Consider the following 24,014-nt stretch of genomic DNA (forward strand, 5'->3'; position numbering starts at 1 on the left):
ATTATATTGCATATTGATACATAATAGATACCATAGCTTGTTAGATTTGTCTGTTGCTAGGAGATTTTTTGACAGGGTATTTTCATTTGCTAGTATAACAGAAGGTAACAGTTTTGGATTAGAGGAGTAATTGGGACTTATCCAGTCTATAATAGTTTTAAATACTGAAGCTTTATTGTAAGATTCGATATCGGGAAAGTTTATCCCTCCTTTTTCCCATGGTCTAATATGATGTGTAAAAGCAATTCCATTTCTTTTAGGGAACCATAGAAATTTTATCAGAAGTGTGTTTATTTCCTTGAGAAAATGTCTCTTAGGAATCATCAGAATAGCTTGGTCTACATAAAGGGTGTTAGGAAGTAAAACCATCTTTATCAGCTGTAGCCTATCTTCAAAGGTCATAAACATTTTATTCCACTTGTTCACAGTTATTTTTATTGTATTGATAATATTATTAGAATTTGAAGTTAATATCTTCTCCATATTTTTGCACAAGATAATTCCTAAGTAATTTAGAGTGGAGACTTGTTTTCCAATAATATGATTCTTATTTACTTGTATGTCTTTCTTTTTTATTCAACAACAAGAATTTTGATTTTGACGTATTAAACTAAAGACCTGAAATCATATAGAATTTTTCATTTAATAAATCTACTTCCTTTAATACCTTTTTTGAGTTAGGTAATGTAAGAAGTGCATCATCGTTAAACAGCATTATTTTAGAACTGTATTGATTGTATATATCTATACCTTTTTATCTTTGAGTTGTTTCATAATAAAACAGCAAGTATTTCTATAGCCGATGCAAAAAGACTAGGTGAATGGGACAACCTTGTTTAGTGCCTTTAGTAAGATAAACAGAGTCCAAAGTGAAAGGTCCTAATTATTATTTTCATAAACATTCATTATAAGTGAAATGAAAGAGGGAGGGAAATCAAATAAAACTAAAATTATAAATAAATATTCACAACTTAAGGAGTCAAAGGCCTTCTCTGTGTCTTATCCAGTTATCAATGCTTCCTGATTTTCCCTATTTAGGAATTCAATAAGGGTTAGAATCCTTTTAATATTATCTTGTGTATGCCTATTATATATAAGTCCAGTCATTGTTAATTATTTGTGATTAAGGGATTTTTATTCTAGTAACTATAATTGATATAAATATCTTATAATCATTGTTTAGTAAACATATTGGTCTATGCGAGCCACAATAATCAGGTTCTTTATTTTGTTTTAAAATTTGGGTAATTCGAGAATATCCCCAAGAAGGAAGGATTGTTCCTTGTGTTTGAACTTCAAGTAGTGTTTTATCAATAGATAAGCTATGGATATAGGAAAACGTTTATATATTTCTATAATTATACCATCTATTCCTGGGGTTTTATTAGCTTTACTTCCTTTTATTTTATCCATTACTTCCTTATGTGAGATTGGTCTTTGAAGGTCTAACTTTAATTCTTCACAATTTTTTTTTAGTTTAGTAGAAATTGCTTCCAGATTCACTTGCTCAATTGAAAAACTTTCATTTTTATACTGTTCTGTATAATGATGTTTAAAGGCATCAAGACTATCACCTATATCAGAAATGTTTTTCTTCTTTACGTGATGTAGGATGTTAATAATATTGCTAGCTTTAAATTGCATTCTAGTCTACATAGATATATTATGCAGATGTTTAGGTGAACCAGCATAAGAGATTATCTTTAATCTTTCTAATGATAGATTAGTCTTCTGGGTTAAAATATGATTATATATTTTGTTTAGGTTTTCTATTTTCTTTTTATTATCAGTAGAATTTGAAGCCTTTTTAGATTTAAGTAATAAAAGTTGAGATTGCAATTCTTGCAATTCTGATTCCCATTCTTTAATTTTATTTTTTAAATCAATAGAATATTTTGCCATTTATATAAACTGTTAGTGAATACCATATCATAACTATATTAACCTCTGAAGTATAATTAGTTTCCAGAAAAAAATGGAGTTTTGATAATAGCCAGGTTTGAATTCTTTAATTTTTGTAATGTAAGATGGAATTCTGGATGTAATGGCTAATGATTTAAACTTAATTTGAAATTTCAGAAGAGAATTATGGTCAGGAAGTGGACACAAAATTATTGCAAAAATGGAAATTTTTGAATACAGATCCTGAGAAACATATATTTTATCTATTCTGGTTTGAGTGCCAAATCTATAATCTTGATGATAAAATATTAATGAATTAACATCTTTAATATTAAATGTGTCTAGTAAATTAAATGCCTCAGTCCATTTTTAGGAGTTTTGCAGTGGAAGATAGATGAAGAGGTCTCTTGTTAGTGGTTTCAGAAGTAACAAGACTACAATTAAAATCTCCTCCTATTATTAAATTACCTTTATAGTTATTAGTGATAACATCTAATTTTTTTTGCAGCCCCTACTCCCATGCCAGGGAACCAATATAAATGTACTAATGTCCATATCCTATTATTAAATTTCAGTATAATGAGAGCTATATGACCATCTTTATCTACATATCTGTAAATGATTTCAAAGTGATCTCAAAAGACAAACCCACCTCCTTAGACAACACAAGGAAAAAGAAACTAAGGGTAATGCTGCTCAACGCCAGAAGTCTAAACCTCAAGATGCACGCACTCGAGGCTCTCCTCAGTATGGAGAATATTGATATCTGTGCAGTAACAGAAACCTGGTTCAAGGCTCCTGAGAGCACCCCAGCACTACCAGGCTATACCTCATACCATACTTTTCGGCCCCAAAACTTGGACCAAACTACAAGAGGAGGGGGAGTATCCATATTCATCAAAGATACCCATACCTCCAGGCTAGTGGCACTGCACGAAGCATCTGAGTCCATCCATGTGCAACTAACAGTGGGCAAAACTGCCTTCCAGTTTGTAGCCTGCTACAGACCACCCTCCCAAACTCAGGAACCCCACTCAGCTTTCCTGTAGACACTGGAGAATATGAAGGTCTCTCCAAACACCATTATACTGAGTGACTTTAACTACCCAAACATAGACTGGGAGCACTACACAAGCCCCAACACCCTAGCCCAATGGTTCCTAGAATTTATAAACTCAAATGCTATGGAACAACTGGTCACCACTCCCACAAGAGGGGAAAACATATTGGACCTGATCATCACCAACATGTGGACTCTATGTTCCATACCAGAGGTATACCCCTCATTGGTAAGATCTGACCATAAATTAATCACTATTGACGCCCATATCCCGTCCCCACCCCCAGCTAAGGAAACCACAGTCAAAAACTTCTCAAAATCAAACTTCCCACTTCTCAAAACCAAGGTGGAATCCTTCAAAGCCCCAGGGCCAGTGGAAAATACGATCCAAACCTCAGAATCTTTTACAAATGCATTCTATGGATACCTACAGGAATGCATGGATCATGCTATCCCAAATAAAACCAAGACACACTCCTCCAAAGGCAGGAGACCTGTCTGGTGGACCCCAGCCATAAATAAGCTGTACAACAGAAGGAGGAAGCTACTACATGATAGAGGAAAATCCCTGAAAGGGAAGGCAACTCTGATCAGTACTAGCAAGAAACTATGATCCCTCATAAAATCATCTAAGGCTAGCTTCGAAAGAAAAATTGCACAAGACGCTAAAGATAATCACAAGGCTTTCTTTAGTTATGTCAGAAACCTGGGTGGAAACTCCCAGATATGCTCTGAGTTAGTGCAAAATGACAAAAAATACACTGAACCCACAGACATTGCCAACATCCTGACAGACAGGTTCAGTGACCCCCCCCCCCAAATGAGAAAATGACTATCCCAACAGAGTGTAGCCTCCCAGACATCACAGATGCACAGGTGAGAGCTGCCCTCTCCAAAGCAAAAAACACAGCATCAATGGGACCGGACGGTGTCCCAGGCTGCGTTTTACATGAGCTCCAAGAAGAACTGAACCCTCACTTAAAATCACTGTTCAGTCTCAACCTTACAACAGGATATGTACCCAAAGAATGGTGTACAGCAACAGTGGTCCCACTCCATAAAGGTGGTGCCACAATGGACCCTGGAAGCGATCGCCCTATAAGCCTAACTAATCTGGTCTGCAAAGCTATGGAGCGTATCATCATGGAATTCATAAACAAAGACATTGGGAACCTCCAAACACTGGATCCTACCCAATTCGGCTTTGTTAAGGGCAGATCTTGCCTCTTGAACCTGGTCAATTTCTTTGAAACAGTCACCAAGGCCAAAGACGAAGGGAAGGTAGTCCACACAGCCTACCTTGACCTTGCAAAAGCCTTCGACACAATACCCCACTCGGGCATCATAAATAAGCTTACCAGCTTAAATATCAACCCCTATGTCACAAGCTGGGTTGCAAACTGGCTTAGGGATAGAATCCACATGGTCAAAATTGCAGGTGCCATGTCAGACTCTAAACCAGTTACAAGTGGCGTCCCACAAGGCTCAGTCCTGGGACCTCTCTTGTTCGGTATATATTTCTCTGAGGTACAGGCTAACACAGGAGGACAATGGCTGACAAAGTTTGCAGATGACTGCAAACTGCGGGCCATAATCGACTCACCAGCTGACACAAGCATCCTCCAAAAAGGTCTCACAGAGATGGATAACTGGTGCCAGAGCCATGGCCTAAAGCTAAATGTCAAAAAGTGCATAGTCATCCCCTTTGGGAAAAACAAAGTGCCCACAAATTACCACATAGGTGGTAATCCATTAAGTACGGAAGAAGTAATTAGGGATTTGGGGACCCGAGTAGATTGCAATCTCTCCTTTGACAATCACATTGCCAAAGTGGTTAGAAAGACATTCTATATAGCCCACCTTATCACAAAGGGGTTCACATCTAGATCAAGAGAGGTCATTGTGCCCCTCTACTCATCACTCATCAGGCCCATAATTGAATACAATGCCCCATTTGGGATGTACCTTACCCGACACCTGCTACAACTAGAAAGACCCCAAAAGTACCTCACCAAGAGGATCAAGGCACTCAAACAGATGCCCTACACAGTTAGCCTAAAGAAACTCCAGCTCTACTCAGTTGCTTACCGCCTACTCAGAGGTGATCTGTGCCTGACATATAAAGCCATGTCCAACCCAGAATTAATGGACATGCTCCACCTCAAGAAATCCAAATCCATCAGAACTACACGCTCCAGTGACTTAAACCTCAGCACAGAAATAAATAGAACATGCTGGAGGGACAGATTCATATCCCAGAGGCTCCCCTCACTCTGGAACAAAATCCCAGTCCATGTCAGACAGAGCCCCTCAATGACCCTCTTCAAGAAGAATCTTGACGTTTGGATGGGAGATCATAAATTTACCCCTGGGATCTCTTCTGTGTCACTGCTAGACAGAGGCACAGTGAACTAACCTTAAATGGGATATCTTCTGTGACCTACTATACAGAGGCACAGTCAACTAATCTAAGAAGGGTGGTGAAAGCCAAACACACTCTGGCTAGGCTTGTAAATGGCCTAGGGCAGATAGCCTAGTATCAGCCTATGAACCTATGAACCTATAAGTTAATAATATTCTTTTTCCATAGAATTGCCACTCCTCTGGACTTTGATTTATAAGAAGAATGGAATAAAGTCATGTATTCATTAGGGTTCCATATATTATTATCATTTATTTTTAAAGTTTCTTGAAGAAAGACTATGTGAGCTTTATTTAGTTTTAAATACCTTAACAGACTGAATTTCTTATTTGGATTATTTAAGCCATTAGTGTTTAAAGATAACAATGTTAGGTGCATATCAGACTGTTACTAAAGATTAAATCTATCTTGTTAGTACTAAAAACATTATATTAATTTGTAATATTTTAGGTAATATAATCAAGCAGATTTCTTTTGTAACTGAAAGTAAAATAAGACTTAGGTGAGGCCTAAAAGAAAGAAAGAATAACTCAAGTAATGTTATGTTTAATAAAATAAATCCAAAATAAATATTATCCCATACCAAACATGAAATGAAAGTAATTCCTAATCTAATAGATAAACATAGATCTATCAGATTATCTCTCATGAGTTGTCTATCAACTTCATCTGAGCTCCAAAAAATATATATTAAGGAGACTACATTATGATTGCATAATAGATTGTGGCATTTTGATTATATGTCATACCAGGATATGTTGACCTTCTTATTAGATTAATATATAGGTCAGATATGTTTTATCAAACTAAGGGTAGTATCATACATAAGTATTTGCCCTGATATGTGATTCAGCTATAAAGAATTCTCAACTCTTATTAAATTGCACTTATGAAAATATTAATTACCTAGCAGACAAAACCAAATTTAAATTCCTGTTACACTCAAATTTAATTATTACTAATGCATGTATATTATAGAAATATTCAAACACATTGACAATATTTATTCATATCTCCTAGATTTAGATCATAAAAGCATTTCTCAATTATCCTGATGTATCAAATAGTTCAAACAATAACCCCCATTTTCCCTCTCTTTCCCCCCCCTTTTCCTTCCACTTTTTCTTTGGAAGTTTCCACTATGGATATAATAACATTGTTCATTGTTAAACAACAATTATGTGCTGACCAATCGACTAAAGTTTGTTCATTATGTTAATTTACTCGTCTAATATCCTTTGATAAAGCTTATTATTCAGATAGTTGATCTCCAGATTTAGACCTGTAGCATTCAATGTCTAAATAGCAAGTCATTTTAATCCATTGTGTATTTAGAAATTACTCAATCCTAGTGGATATTCAATCTTTTATGGTTAAATAAAACATGACTAGTATGTTTAGACTAATAGTTGTAGTATAGTTTGCAATGAGTGATTCCTAAACTGTCTTAAATATTTATAAATAGATTTAGACCTTCTTTTAATGGATGGACTTATTGAGGTTTTGAATTCAAACCCTCACAGCCTAATCAATATTTCTCATATGTTCCATTTAATATTAGCACAAATAATGTTATTAACTGTTTTCTTACTAATGAACCATAAAGTCAACTACAAAACTTCAGTAAATACATATGAATATATAGCACATTTCCAATCCAAGATAATGGAGCATTATCAAACATTAAACTAATTCTAATAAAACTTAAACTATGTATCATTAAGTCATTCAGTACCATTTCTGCACAAATTAATCATATCATAATGATTAATAATTTGTGAATTTCTAGGGAACTGCCTAGAGGTTTCATGGCATTTAACAAGTATGAAAGTGTCACAGAGGTTTCATCATGCCTGAATGTATGGTAGACACAAATACACACATTATGGAGTGTTATATTTACAGTGAAACCAAATCTCAAAGTCTACATGAATAGGTGTGTGCTAAAGTTGCAGGAAAGCCTCAGCGTTTGACAATTTATTATTAAGACTTCACTGAATTTAATGTTATTGGTGGTTTTCTTATAGCCACTGAATTACTGCAAATTAAACCACACACTTCACAGCTACTATCATGTTCACTTTCCTTATCAAAAGAGTGATAACAGTTGTTTGCCATTCTACACCTACTCATATTGGCAGATCAAATCATGTTTCACATATAAACAAAGTGTTCTGGTCAGAGTGCATTAATGCAATTATCCACTACTCTTATGCACTGTTAGTCATACTGCATTTCCCCTGTTTATTACCACATTCGAGTGAAAATGTTAATACTGATAGTCACTGATCACAAGTTGAGTCTTCTATATGGGTGATGTGGACATTTTTATAGTACAAAACAGCTCAAGATTCTATCAAAGTTTTTTTTTTAGCATTATGATTTCCTTCTTGTATATAAAACATAATCTTTACTGAAACAGTATTAATTTAAGTAATTGGAAAATGTTCTGCCCTTCAAAATAAGATTTGGGTAAGTCACATCAGAGGACATCAACCTTCTAAAAGCTATTGACACATCAATGATCTGTTGGAGTGGTACACATTGACAACCAAAGAACCAGAAGGAATTTCATTCACCTCTAATAAGATATGAAAGTTTAAGATCAGCCGGGGAAGTACTTCAATGACTGATTAATCTTTTTTCTTTCTTTTTTTTATTTAAATCAAATGGTTGTGTAAGTAGTCTATATAGTTGTTTAAATGGTTAAATGATTTTAAAGTAACTCAGCACATTGTTTGGATAAGTGACATAAAAAACAATGAGATAGAGTGGAACTGTACATAAGCATAATGTCATAACAGTCAAATGTTCAAAAATTCAATTCCTTTTTCCTCATCCTGTTCATCTGAAATAAAAGCAAATTCAACACTATAAAGCTTCATCATATAACCAGTCTATCACCACAAAACAGCCATATAACGGGATAGCGAGGTTAATGCAGAGATGGATATAGTTATAGCTGGTTAAAGGATAAACATAAATATCATTTCAGTTCACACTTACCCACATCAGAATTCCTATCAACAGCAATACATAACACTTCAGAAGCCTTTGAACTAGCAGATACAATCAGAATATCCATTCAGCAATTACCCAGCTTGCACATAAACAAGCTTTCACTTCCCACATAGGAAATTCTGTTAAGTAATCCTTTACCTCACTTCCTGCAAACTAGACAACCAGGTCATGACCCAAGCCAAAGATGCAGGATAAGCCAAAACAATATGTTAGGCTCCTGAAGCCCCTTGAGCATACAAAAGCTTTACTTCATCATTCCAAAGAAACTCCTCATTCCCTCCTTTCTTTCTTTAGCCAAGAAAGTAAAAAAAAAAAAAAAAAAAAAACAGTCAAAGAAGCAGATCACAACAAACTAAAAAAGGCAGGACACAGCATGTCAAGGTCCTATACAAAATACCCGCAGGGAAATTAGCCAACCAACAAACATAACTTTAAAATAAGATTGAGTAAGTTATGTTAGACATTGTTAATCATATTAATAACTGTTTAAATGACAGGAACAGATACTTCCAAACCATAAGCGCTCTGTTACATTACTACATGCAATTACCTCATGTCCAAAAGGTATCAATTAGCTGTAATAGAGTATGGTATATAACCTGTCGACACTACCACACTACAGTAAATTATGGGCCATATAATTTGATAATAGTCAACAACATTTCCCCAGCAAACAAGATTTAGTTACCTGTTTTAGTGCAGGAAGGAAGCAGTTGACAGCAAAGCCTTGCCGTTAATTCTGAATAAGAAACACATCTACTAATTGTATAATTTCTTTAGAGGTTTTAAAACACACTTGTACAAGACAAAACTTTTACATTTTAAGCAGCATATCAGCCACAAGTCATACTGAAGTAGATGTTTTGAGAGATTTAGCAGGAACAGCAATTTTAGATTCAGTCTTTTTCTTTTTGACATCAGCCCAGGAATTATTTTCAGTAGCTCTCTTCAAGGAAGGGTTTAACCAATCCATGTCCTCAGGAATAGATAAAATGTTATTATTTTTTATATCTAAACTATTAAAAGTTCTCATTTCATTTGAATAGTAGAATTTAATTGCAGCAGGAAAAGCAAGATGTGCTTTGATATTATTTTGCTTAAGTAGTTTTAGAAGTGGCCAAACTTGTTTCATCTGTTCTAATACTCTGGTGGAATAAGCATTGTCAAATCTAATTAAATGCTGATTATATTTCAGTGGACCTTTTCTCCAAGCTGTCTTTAGTACCAGTTCCTTGCCCAGATAAGACAAACATTTTATTACGATTGATCTAGGAAGTATAGAGGAAGAAGATGAAACTGGCTTCCTCAAGGCTCTATCTGTCCTTTCAATACTATATGAGATATCTTCTTTTAGGTCTAAAATTTCAGGAATCCATGAATTTAAGAATGAAATAATGTACTCCCCTTCAGTTTTTTAGGCAGTCTAAAAATTCCGATGTTAGTTTTTCTCTCTCTGTTCTCTAAATCATCCACTTTATTGAGGATCCCCATCCATGTGAAGCAGAGTTCCTCCCTAACCCGATTCAAGTACAACTTGGACAATTGGATGAGAAACTGGAAATTCATCTCTGGTTTGTCACTCATATTTCTAATGGGCACAGGCAACCTGTAAATGGTTCATCTCCCAGGTCCATGCTTACACTTATCAAGGGTATCAGAAGTTATCAAAGATTTGGGATGCATGGCAAGGCTTAAAAAGCCCTTGTGGTCATTAGCCTAGTAAACACCTATGAACCTATGAGAAGGCAGGCATTCTGTTTGAGGAGAAAATCTTTCTGAGTTTCCTCTTCCTTGAGCCTTTCCTCGATATCATTTAAGGAAGTTTCTATATTTGTTATTTTAGTTTGATGTTGTTGAAGTTGTTCCTTAAATACATCTGTTTGTTTTTGGCAGTTCTCTTTGAGATTCTCTTCAGTTTACTTTAAAACCATCCATTTTCAAAGGCAGTTCATGTAAGGTAGTAGACACTAACTGCAGCTATTTTTTGAAGCAGTTTCAGAATGAGAATTCTTTGAGTTACTCATTTCCACAAGAAATGAAAGTCTATGAAATAATCTGACAGGAAAATATCTACGGAAATCCACAAAAGTTTCTAATTATATAGTTTAGTCTTCCATCAATAAATTATAGGAATTTTGTTTTAAAATATTATTTTCCTGTATTTTATATTAGTTTAATAGAGTTCTGAAATTATGCTGGTTTCAGCTGGCCATTCAGGCTCTGCCTCATAATAAAACATTCTTAACTGAACAACAGTGTATGCAGACTTTTATTCTGAAAGGTACAAAATTACTTAACACATGAAAGTGAGACTGGCATCTGTTCAGCATCATTCTGGATAAATAAAAGATAAAGACATTCATTACAGTCTCATTACAGTTTCTTCCAGTTATTTCCAGTGCATTTCAGTATTCTATATTTATTTCAATTGCTCTCAGAGGCTACACTCGATACAATAATTCCAAGTAAGATAAGAAAGTAGAGGGAATTTCTACTTATGTGAACTGTAAGTTATCCACAGTTTATACTTTCAACAGTAATGTGCATGGCATAATGTAAGTTATGATTTGTTTAAATAAAAAAATGATAGTTACATAAATGCTTTTGAGAGGACCCCAAATCAATACAAGGATGATCAGGACTCAGTTATTGTAATCTGAATTATATTATGTTGAGTGATTATGATATCATTGCTGGTGATTTAAATGCCTCTCATCATCAACTGCATATCTATGAAAGTAATCATCAGCACTCTGTGACAACTGTAAAGACATTGGCTACAGAAAGATTGTCACAAAACCAACAAGAAAGGACAACATGCTGGTCAGAGTTTTAGTTAAGGAAGGAATAATAGCTGGAGACTTTAGCTTTCTCCCTGAGCTGGATGGGTCAGACCACTTCTTCCTTAGTTGGAAATTAGTGGGGAATGGTTTTAAATGAATAAAAAATTCATTGAATGGCTACTGAAGGAACAGTGATCGTGAAACATCCATTTTATCAAGTAGTCAAATCATTGTAAAGAAAATCTTTGAACTGTAATAGTTGGCCAGCAACAAGGAAATATCCAGTGCATAATGTAAACTAAACAAAGCCTTTTATAAATTTGCCCTTATCCCCACTGTAGTCCGATCTCAGAGTTGGCATACATAGTTTGGAGGGTGGTTTAACCTACCAAGGTCTGGGGGCTGCACCCCCATACCGCACAATGTTGGTGACTGCACCCCTCCACCCCTAAGTCTATATACCAACTCCAAGATCACACTACAGTAAGAAATAAGGCAAATTTATAAAATGTTTTGTTTAGTTTATGTTATACCATGGAGTATTTCTTTGTTGTTGGCCAACTATTACAGTTCAATGATTTTCTTTATGATGATATGACTTTTCATTAAAATGGACTTTTGATGTCAAGTGTTCGTTCAGTAGCCATTTAATGATTGTTTAGTTTGATGGATAAATACAGACCCATTTTAAATGGTTTGAATGGAATGGAAATCCATTTATAGAAAAAAAAAACATTTAAATAAATAAATTCAGAATTGTAATTGCGGTGAGAAAAAGAACCATAACAGCATCTCAGTCTCTTGGTGAAGAAATTTGTTCCAGTTGTGAAACATACTTACTGCTATAAACTAAGTCCATGATGGAGTTCAAAATTAGAAAATGAAAATCCAGAGAAACAGCATACCTAGAAGGCCTACAAAAGTTGATAGATACTAGATAGCAACATTATCGTTTAGGAAATTATTAAGATCTTCCAGATGTAGTTGTGAGTATAAATTAACTGAAATCACTGCTGACAATATAAAAGCTGTATTCTCCCATTTAAAGTATCACAAGAAGGATAAACTGTCAAGTACAGGTTTAGAACATCAAGGGGTTATGAAAATGGAGCATAAACTGTTGATTAATCTGTTTGCAGAAAAAATTTGCATGAGCTAAATCTAATTCTGGATATGATGACTTAACAATTGAGCACTTTAGGGTAACAATGTACCCTACAATAACTGTAGCATTAAAGCACAAAGTTCATAAAGTTACACCTGCCACTGCAACTAACCTGGGTGGACTTAAATTGGACTATCAATTTATATGAGCATCTGTTAGATCTGGTGTTGAAAAAGAACTATATTGTCTTTGACAATGAGCTGTTTCTTCAAATGGAGGGGGTGGCTATGGGGTCACCATTTTGCGAATATGGTAATGTTGCAGTGGGAGAAAAAGTGTTTATGTAATTTGATTTTCTTTACCCACTGCAAAACCTATATTCGCTTTCTGGATGACATTTTCATTTTTGGAGATGGCCTAACCAAGTTGGCAACCGACTTTCTGTCTTACATTAATGAGTCAGCTCCCTTTCTGAAATTTACCCATCAGGTGAACTGAACTGAGATCTCATACCTAGCTGTGAGACTAGTGAAGGAGAATAGTTTGCATTTGTTTAGTTCAGAAATTAATTGTAAAGAAACTTAGTCCAACAATTTCTTGCACTTCAATAGCTCTCATCCCTTCAAACAGAAAAGGACAGTTGTGAAGGGTCAATTTGTGAGAGCAGCCCACATGGTTTCGCTCTTTGATGCATTTCTTGTTGAGTGTGGTTTGATCAGGAGTATGTTTTTGAAGACAGGGTATCCTTCGGGATTAATAAATGTAGTAATGTTGGAAGTTATTAGCAAGAGAGAAATGAGTTACTTTAAGGCCATTTTATCTAATGATCAATACTCCATGAGGAATAGTCCTCAAGCTGGGGATGCAATAGATTTCCAGCCATGTGATGCCAATCTGAATTCTAACCGAGTAGGAAAATCATTACATAATGCAAGACAGGATAATTTTCAGTCTGCCTTTATTAATACCTTTAATGTAGCTAGTGGACAAGTAGCTGATATTTTACAAAAGAACCGGGTGATTTTGGCTTCATGTAATGATATTAGGCAATATATGAGTGATGGGCCAATTATTGTGTATAGGAGTGGCCGTTGCCTTAAGAATTTGATGGAGACCCCACATGGTGGCCAGCAGGTGGGAGCCATGAGGAAATGTGGTGTGTGTAACTACTGCTCCTATATAATGTAAGGGTCATGTTTTGACATCAATGGCATTATGGTAAGACCTAATAAGAAATGCTCATGCCAAATGGATAAAGTAGTCTATTGTGCCTTTTGTAAGGGATGTCCGTTTTTTATATAGGAAAGACAGAGAGAAGGTTAAAATCCCAAATTTATGAGCATTTGAGGGATTTTAAGCTTAAAAATTACACTAATGCCTTAGCAAAACACTGTAGTAGTTTTGTGGGTCATTCTTTTAAGTTTGTGATTGTTGAATCTTTACAGATTGATCCAAGGGGTGGACCATGGCATTTACAGTGGGAGATACACAAAGCTTTACAGCAATTAAGAACTAATGCCATGTAGTGGCCTGACATCAGCGATCACTTGTCCCTAGCATGTTTTTTGGAAATGAAGGCACTTGAAAGATAAACATGATAAAACATAGGTATTGCTGTGGATGTAATATCACGCTTTTACTGACTTTCGATTTTGTAATAATTGCTGTGTTTACAAATGTGTACAGATGTTTGATTTATTTTAAGAGTCTTATTGTATTAATGCCATGATGTGTATGTTTTTTTTTTGTGTTGAGTTAGTTCTATTGGTGGATTGGAGTGAGGCGGTGCTACGTATGTGCAGATTCCCTGGCTGTTATTTTAACTTGATAAAGTCTCTAAATGGTCAGAGATGAAAGCACTTGTTGAATTTTTAGATTTTATAACTGCAATTGTTTTTATCCATTAAAAGTACATTTTCCATTCGTTTGGAGTGCTTCCTGCTTCCAGAAGCTAAGTTTATGGTAATGATATGACTTTTCATTAAAATGGACTCTTGATGTTAACTGTTTGTTCAGTAGCCATTTGATGATTGTTTCATTTGATGGGTAAACACAGACCCATTTTAAATGGTTTGAATGAAATGGAAATACATTTATAGAAAAAAAAATAATAAATAGATTTGAAATTGTAATTGCAGTGAGAAAAAGAACCATAACAGCATCTCAGTCTCTTGGTGGAGAAATTTGTTCCAGTTGTGAAACATACTTACTGCTATAAACTAAGTCCATGATGGAGTTCAAAATTAGAAAATGAAAATCCCGAGAAACAACATACCTAGAAGGCCTACAAAAGGAGACAGAGTAAAATAAAAAAAATAGATACTAGATGGCAACATTATGGTTTTGGAAATTATTAATATCTTCCAGATGTAGTTGTGAGTATAAATTAACTGAAATCACTGCTGAAAATATGAAAGCTGTATTCTTCCATTTAAAGTATCACAAGAAGGATAAACTGTCAAGTACAGGTTTAGAACATCAAGGGGTTATGAAAATGGAGCATAAACTGTTGACTAATCAGTTTTCAGAAAAATTTGCATGAGCTAAATCTAATTCTGGATATGATAACTTAACAACTGAGCACTTTAGAGTAGCAATGTGCCCTACAATAACTCTAGCATTAATGCAAAAAGTTCATAAATTTACACCTACCACTGCAACAAACCTGGATGGACTTAAATTGGTATTTTTAACCAAAAAGGTTGGTCATCTGACTGCTGTTTACAGCATCTATTTCAGCAATCCCTTAGCTGTGGTTATGTTCTACCACTATGAAAAGATACACACATAGTTTCTATTCATAAGGAGAGTTATTCAATGTAGATGGACAGTCATTGGCCAATAAGCCTGAGCTGAAGATTGGGGAGATGGTTTCAGCATATCTTAAGGAATTTCCTCACTGAAAATCCAGCAGCATAGCTAAGGTAGGGTGAAAGGGGCAATTGTCCAGTCATAAAGTGTTAGATGGTGTGATCCAATCAGCCATCTATCATCCCAATCGCTCTTTGTGCAATATTGCATTTCTGGCAAAATATGAGCATTCTAGTACTCTATGCAGTATATAAACTGTAGCAATTGTTTGCTACATTATTAGCAAACAGTTTGCAACAGCTTAAAAAACATATTTTAAAATGCATATTACTATTATTATTATTGCAATTATTATTATTATTATTATTATTATTATTATTAGTAGTAGTAGTAGTAGTAGTAGTAGTAGTAGTAGTAGTAGTACTATTATTATTATTATTTTACTATAATGTAAGGAACTAAGGTTGTGGGTCAGGCACAGAAACAGGGCCTGTATGACGAGGGCAGTAGGGAGGGGGGCATGTCCTGTATTGGGCCATCTGGTTGATTGGTGTGCCAGTAAAAGGAAAATACTTTTTTTTGCTCTTCACCTGGAGCTGAGAGGATGGGCAGTGTTTTTTGGAACTGGCACTGGGAGCTAGTCAAGCAACCTATGCTTTGGTTTACATCTATAGGTAGGTCTAGAATTTTCTCAACATGGCTTAATGGAGGGCCATTCTTGTTTCACTAACTTCATCAGTTTATAAGATGACTTGGGAAACAGTGAACAAAACACAGTGCCAGATGTTGTGCATATGGACCTTACATATGCTTTCAATGAAGTGCCCTGTGATAAAATCCTAAGTATTATGACAGAAAAAAATAATGTAGAACAAATGGTGAAATACTCCAACTGGTAAAATAAGTTGACAGAACAGGGTATATCCACGTCACTCGGAGCCAGTTAAAACAGATAATCTTTATTGTAATCCACACGGGTTAAGCGCTTTCATCTGCCTGAAACGCAGATTTCATCAGAACCATTCTACAAGGCAAAAACTCAGTCTTAAATACTAGTTTTGGCGCCAAACAATTGATTAATTAATTCAATTAACTTGAATAAGTCTTAAAACAACCACGCTCTTCAAATAATATGAAGTGGAAATTATTAAAATGAATTAAAATGAATTTAAAAATAATACTCTTCAAATGTTGTTCTACGAATATACATATGAACTAAGTCCTCTAGTTGATCAAACTCGTTCATCCTATACACAAATGATACCTATACACAATGAATAGCAAATATATATATATAAAACATTGATATAAATATAAATATATAATACAATAATAAAAATACATGAACAGTTTGTGAAGATGTATGCCAAGTGTTCATAATATTCGTGAACAAAACGAGCAAGGTAACTATCCTATAGTAGTAGTAGTAATGTTAGTTAACTTAAATGTCATCATAATTACAATATATAAAAGATGCTTAAGGCTACTAAAAACTAAAAGACTAATCTTCTCAGTTCTTAGTCAGTGCTATGCACAAATTGTAGTGTTGAACAAGTCCCTCATTCTACTGTAATAGGTCCACCCTAAATGCTCACAATGTGTTGCACTATGATGGAACATGTAATTAAAACGTGTGAAAACTGTAATCCAAGATGAAGGAACTACAGTAACTGATATGAATAATTAGTGATTTCAACTCAGTTTAAAGCTAACAGTGGTTTTAAACTAATAAAGTAATAAAGTCATTAATACCAGGCTTCGTGGTGGCATCAGTACTAATTTGCCATCTACTTTCTTTCCAGGCCAGGTAAGTCTTCCAATCACCCCCCTTATCCTTGATGTTTACTTGGTCAATAATGGAAAACACTTGGCATACATCTTCACAAACTGTTCATGTATTTTTATTATTGTATTATATATTTATATTTATATCAATGTTTTATATATATATATTTGCTATTCATTGTGTATAGGTATCATTTGTGTATAGGATGAACGAGTTTGATCAACTAGAGGACTTAGTTCATATGTATATTCGTAGAACAACATTTGAAGAGTATTATTTTTAAATTCATTTTTAATTCATTTTTAATAATTTCCACTTCATATTATTTGAAGAGCGTGGTTGTTTTAAGACTTATTCAAGTTAATTGAATTAATTAATCAATTGTTTGGCGCCAAAACTAGTATTTAAGACTGAGTTTTTGCCTTGTAGAATGGTTCTGATGAAATCTGCGTTTCAGGCAGATGAAAGCGCTTAACCCGTGTGGATTACAATAAAGATTATCTGTTTTAACTGGCTCCGAGTGACGTGGATATACCCTGTTCTGTCAACTTATTTTACCAGAAAAAAATAATAGTTGCATCATAACATAAGGTGGTCATTGGTTAAAAGGAAGAACTTGCAGGGCCAGAGTTCACAATGTGTTGTTACAAGTACAAAAATGGAAGTTGGAATATCACAGTGTTCACTACTAAAACCTAAACTGTTCACTACATTTATGTCAGAGTTCTCTTTGGACCATAGAATCAGATGTAGCAATTTTGCAGATGACATAAAGGTAGGCTTAACAGTGTCAAATACAGAATATTAGCATAGGCTCCAATCCTTTTGGACATTCTGCATATCTGGCCAAACAAAATGACATTATGGAGTATAACACAATTAAATCAAAAGTGCTTTATTTTGGTGATAACAACCATGATTACCTTTATACATTGAACAATAACATAATGGAAGAAGTATTAAGCATAAGGGATCTTGGGTTAGTAACTGACAAATACCATAGGTTTGAGGCTAACATAGATGTGGCTATATAAAAATGTTATTAATTTGTTAAAGACATTTTTAAAACTCTTAACAAACATGGACAAGAAAGTGCTACTCCCTTTATATAAGACAACAGTTAGATCATATACTGAATGTTGTGCAACACTACCATTTATAAGTATGAACAGATTAAAATATTAGAAGAGTACAGAGGTAATACACCAGGCAAATTAGACAGGTTAAAGGAATGGACTATAAATAGACATCAAGCCCTGTCACTGTACTCAATAAATGATATACCAATTAAAATAGTGACTTAGCTCTGCTTTACTGGTGTGTACATGTCCTCATATTTGCAGAAAATATAGCTATGGAAATTACAAAACACCATATCGAGACACACAGTAATGATGAATATGTGGTTGTTCAAAATGTGTTAGTAGAAGATTGAGAGTTTGTATGAGTGGCCCAGACCACGGATTGGGAGACATAGTATATGATCAATCTTTGTTACTGGCAAGCTTTTAGAAGGCCTATCATAAGGTTTAAAGTCTGTAACACCCATCAGGTCATGAACCTAAACAAATAGTCCTGGACAAAATAAGAAAAGTCTTTTTTTTGCCAATCTTTAAGTCTCACCTCTATCCTCAAGTAAAAACAGTTGAATATAATATCATATGTTATCAAACCAGTCATGGGAAAAGCAACACCATGTTAAGTGACATTAACACCAGTTGACTTAGTTAATTGAAGAAGGACTCCTGGGCTGAAAGATTTTACTTATGTTGACAGTTTTACAGTGTTTTAAAATTGAGATCAATGAAACTGCAAATATTAAAAATTATTTTAGTCATGTTTATTATTGTTGTCATTATTATTATTACTTAGTGATATTATTAACTTCTTGCATTACATCTTTAAGAAATGTAGCTTGTTTAGTTAATGCTTGATCACATAATAATAAAACTTTAAATAAATGTTTGTTTAGTGAATGTATGATGTATTCTGATGAAGTCCCTTTATTGTGGGATGAAGGCACTAAATTTAATTTTGTAAGTATGCCTCTGGAGTTTTATTTATCTTTGTCTAGATGGTTTTCCATCACTTGTTTTTTATAGTAGCTGCTGTCATCAGCGAGACTGAGAACTACCTCTTAGATTCATAGATTCATATATTGTTACTAGACTAATGACCCAGGTGACATTTCTAAGCCTAGCCATGTTTTCCCAAAAGAATAATGACGTCTTGTATCCACAGAGGACATTGAAGACCAGGCATTTATAAGCTTCCTCTGTCTACAAGGGGCATGGGTACTAGGTTCGGTGTCAATTCCTTATTCCCCATTCACTGATCTAGGCTGCCCTTAAATTGGGTAATAGATAATCTCAGCTTCACATGGATAGGATGTCTGTTCTATAGGAGGGCAATCTCTGAGACACAGATCTGTCTCTCCAGCATACTCTGTTTAAGTCACAGACAAAATTCAGGTTCTTAGATCTTATATTTCTAGTCCTATTTGACTTATGAATATGCAGGAGATTAATAAATGTTGGATTTGCAGATGCCTTATAAGCCAGGTACAGATTACCCATCAGCAATCTAAAATAAACTGTGTAGTTGAAAAGGGCTTTAAGGTGCTCTGCGTAAGAGAGGTTTGTTACACCTTGTATTCTTTTTGTGAGTAACCTCTGAGGTCATGCCTGGTCATGTACATACTGAAGAGCATTGTACTCTATGATTAGTCTGATAAGAGTAGAGTACTGAGGGGAAAAAAAATATTCCATCTCTCTGGTGTGGCAATAGAACCCACCGTCTTTTATGCTTCCAGTGCCAGAGATGACAGTACTACCTGTTGACCTGCTGAGACTGCTTATAAATGGCTGTGGGCAGTTATTGGACAGGAAAAATACACATTTCCCTATTTCTATGGTATTTATTTATTTATTTATTTTACATTTGTTGACCGGGCTAGTCTAGCTGGATATATGTCCATTTTCAGTAGAGGCCCGGGGAGAAAAGCTCCAAGCAAAAAAATGGGAAATTTAACAATGCATATAACTATGAGAAGTACAATACAGAGTTAGCACTCTGATAGAGAACAGTTATAAAACAAATTTGTAAAACTAAACACTTTTAGTGGAAATTAAACTAAACAATTCTACAACTCACAGTAGAAGGCATAAGCAAGTCTTAGAAAAGGGAAAAGAATATATATATTATTCTAAAATTCCTGAGTAAGAATCAGTAGTAGTAAGTCAATTTGGAGGTAAAGGTTATAGGAGTAGTGTATAGGGTTATGGATAGAAGTGAGAAAAGATGTCAATCTGGGTTAGTGCATGGACAGAGCCAATGAGCTTTGAGATGTTCTTTAAGATGTTTTTTAAAAAGAGAAGTAGAAGCAAGTGAAGTCAGCAGGAAGCTGATTCCAGAATTTTCCTGCAGTGTTTGAGAAGAGTGAATCCCCAGCTTTGTTGTTAGCTTTATTAGAGGAGACTAGAAGTTTGTTAGCAGAGCGTAGTGTAGGTAGATTCGTATAAGGTGTAATAAGATTAGTGAGGATAGGGGTATTATTAGGGTGGTATAGGATCTTTTGAGTAATAAGTAGTTGTTGATAGAGTATGTGGTTATGAAGTTCTAGCCAGCCAAGCTGTTTGAGGTTAAGGCAGTGGTGAGTTTTAAAGGGGGAGCTTGTGATGAATCTAGTTATGCTATTATAACAGGTAAAGAGTTTAGAGAGGTTGTTTTTGGATAGGTTGGTGTATATAACAAAGGCATAGAAAAGGGTGGAAATGAGGTGAGTCTGGGCAATTGTTTTTCTTGCAGGAGGGGTAAGAAAGGGTTTTATTCAATAGAGGGTGCCAAGTTGTTTGTTGACTGACTTAATAGTTGAGTTAATGTGTACGTCATAGCTGAGTTGATTATCAATGGTTACACCTAGTAGGCAAGTTGTAGTCTCTGGGGTTATGTTGGTACCATTGTTAGAGGTTATAGAGAAGGAAGGAACAGGTGATTTATGAGTAGGGGTAAAGTTTTTTGGGATTTAGGAGGAGGCAGTGTTGCATAAACCAGTCTTCAACCTTCTTAAAAACAGTTTGGGTGAGAGAGGTTATACTCTTGGCTGTACAGATTAAGGTGGAGTCATCTGCATACTGAATACAGGTGGCTTGGGGTATGTTAGTGTGTAAGTTGTTAATAAATAAGGAGAAGAGTAGGGGACCTAAGATAGAGCCCTGGGGTACTCCTATTTTTACTGGTAGTAGTGAAGACAGGATGTTATGCCAAAGTACTGCTTGCTGTCTATTTTCCAGATAAGATCTAAACCATTGTATGGCTTGAGGATCTAGAGAGTGAGCCTTCAGTTTGTCTAGCAGTAGGTTGTGGTTAACCATGTCAAAGGCTTTTGACAGGTCAATAAATAATGCAGAGGAATATGAGTTATCGTTACGATTTTTATTTATGGAGTCAGTAAAGGCTAGAAGGGCAGTTGATGTACTGTGGAATGGCCTAAAACCATGTTGGCAGTTTGCTAGTAGGTTATTTTGTAATAAGTGGTTGAGTAGCTGTTTGTGAATACATTTTTCCATTATCTTAGCTAATGGGGACAGTAGGGCAATAGGGTGATGGTTAGAAAGCTCAGTAGATTGTCCTCCTTTATGTAGAGGGATGATATGGGATATCTTCCATAGAGCAGGGATTTTGCCCTAAGAGATAGATCTATTAATAAGGATAGAGATGGGATAGTCTACGGCTTTAGTGGCTATTTTTAGGTATTCAGATGGGAGTTGGTCAGCAGAAGGGGTGCAAGGCTTCAATTTTTGAAGTAGCTTACAGATGAAAGATGTAGATACAGGTTGTATTTGAAAGGTAGGTAAAGAAGTATTGCAGATATTTGGTTAGGAAGCAGTGAGAGGAGGTAAAGAATTGGCCAGGGTTTGAATGGCTTCTGTAAAGTAGTTATTAAAGGCATCAGGGATCAGGTTGGAGTTGTTACTACTGAAACCGGTTGGATTTGGAGTGGTGGTGTGGCCTGGTTGAAGAAGTTTGTTTATCCCACTCCAGAATTTTTGTGGGGTTTGTTGATTGGTTTGTTGGAGGCCGAGGTAGTAATCTTTTTTGTCTCTAAGAATATCTTTTTTGGTGGAATTTCTTAGTTGTTTAAATTGGAGGTGGGTTGTTGGACATTTGATAGATCTCCAATTAGCCCAGATTTTATTTCTGAAGTGTATCTTTTGCCTGGTTTGTTTTGTGAGCCAGGGGGCACATTTGGTTTTTATTCTAGTTGAGCGATAAGGGGCATGGGAGTCTAGGATATTAAGAAATTTAGTGTTGAAGTAGATAACTGCTTCGTCTAGTTCTAGATAGGTTAGTGGTGACCAGTCACAAGCTTGCAATTCGGTTAAGAAGCTGTCTGGGTTAAAACTTTTTTTTGACCGGGAGGTTTTGAGATTATGTGTGGAGGGAATGTGGGTTTTTTGTTTAATAATGTAGGTAAGTGTGTGGTCACTGATATCATCTGGGAGGGTTCCTGGAGTATAAGATTCAGGGTGGCTGTTAATAAGGATCCAATCCAGAGTACTTTCCTTGTTAGTGGGTTTATGGATTCTTCTAGGAGTTGTAATTAGTTCAGAGAATCCAAAGAGGTTTATATGGTTGGTGGGGTTGAGAGAACTACAAGAAGACCAGTCTATATTAACGTCACCAAGACCAATGGTCTCCTGGGGTAGATGGGTAGAGAAATGACTAAGCAAGTTTTCTAGAGAATTTGTATTGTTACCTGGAGGTAGATACATGCAAATTATATAGATTGGTTTAGAGTTATTGATTTGGAGTTTGATAGTTAGGGTTTCAGATTTGGTATCTATTGATGGGAGCACATTAATGAGGGAAATTTGTAGGTTCGATTGGTAAAGAATGGCTATACCCCCACCTTTTTTCATTTTACAGTAATTTCTGAGGATGTTATAGCCAGGAGGGCTAATTTCTTGGTCGAGAGTAGATGGTTTTAGCCAAGTTTCTGTAAGACATAGAATGTCAAATGAGTGTACATCAAGGAGTGCATGCAGGTGGAAAATTTTATTGTTTATACTTCTTATGTTAAGGTGAGCTATCAGAAGGGAGTTAGTTGGTTTAATAATTGTAGAAGTTATAGGTACTGTTACATTGGTAGGGTTAGTTATGGCGTCAGTATGGGGGCCAGGGTTTGGATGAATGTCACCATCTAGGAAGGGGTGTTGCTGGGGGTATTGTAGAGATTGTAGGTATGTCATGCAGATGGAGATAAATTCCTCTACCAGAGCATGTGTGAGGTCAATATTAAAAAAAAAGATGCGCTGATTTTCCCTTCCTTTGATTCCAATAAAAGGAAATGAAAAATTTATAAAATGGAGACTTCTACCTAACTATAATGTAGGGAGAAAAGAATCTTCAGCAATGGGTTAAACTGCAAGGAGTATGGACTTTTCCTTTAAGGATCCAGTAGAAAGAAATCTTATAATCAAAAGATTTGTGCAGAAGAAATGTCTACAAATACATTAAATATACAGTTGAACATAGCATTACAGTTGAAAGAGCTATTGCAGACATGGAATGATTACACTGTGCAAATACTTACTCAAAACATAAATATTAACATGTATTCTACCAGACAAAATGAGACTGTCTTTCAGCTCTATGCTGTACTTATAGCTGTGACTTTATTTGTATTCATTCCCTTGAAACCAGAGGTGTTTACATTCTCTTGCATGGTGTACTGACTTCTGTCTGAATGGTGCTTATACTATACTATCTGTTATATCTTGTGGAAGTGAATTCCATGCTGTTGAGACAATTCTGCTGAATGATTTTCTCCATACTGATTTGTTGAATGGAGGGCTAAATACTGAGGGTGTGTTGTCATTAGCTGACCTTGGAGAGTAAGATGTGGGTTTGTGTGTGTATTTATGGCTAATGGAGGGCAGCAACAGCAATTTAAAAGCTTAAACATTTGAAAATGTATTGCTCTTTTGGCAGTAACTGGAGGTCAGTTTGTTTTTTGTAGTACTGAGTAATGGTGTTTCCTATATTATAAAAGGAAACAAAATGGTAAATTGTATCTGTTGTAACTCACATAGTCATTGTGTTATAGGCAGAATTTAGGGTTA

Source organism: Protopterus annectens, chromosome 2.part2 (genome assembly GCF_019279795.1).
Source record: "Protopterus annectens isolate FY-2018-M chromosome 2.part2, PAN1.0, whole genome shotgun sequence".
NCBI classification, from domain to species: Eukaryota; Metazoa; Chordata; order Ceratodontiformes; family Protopteridae; genus Protopterus; species Protopterus annectens.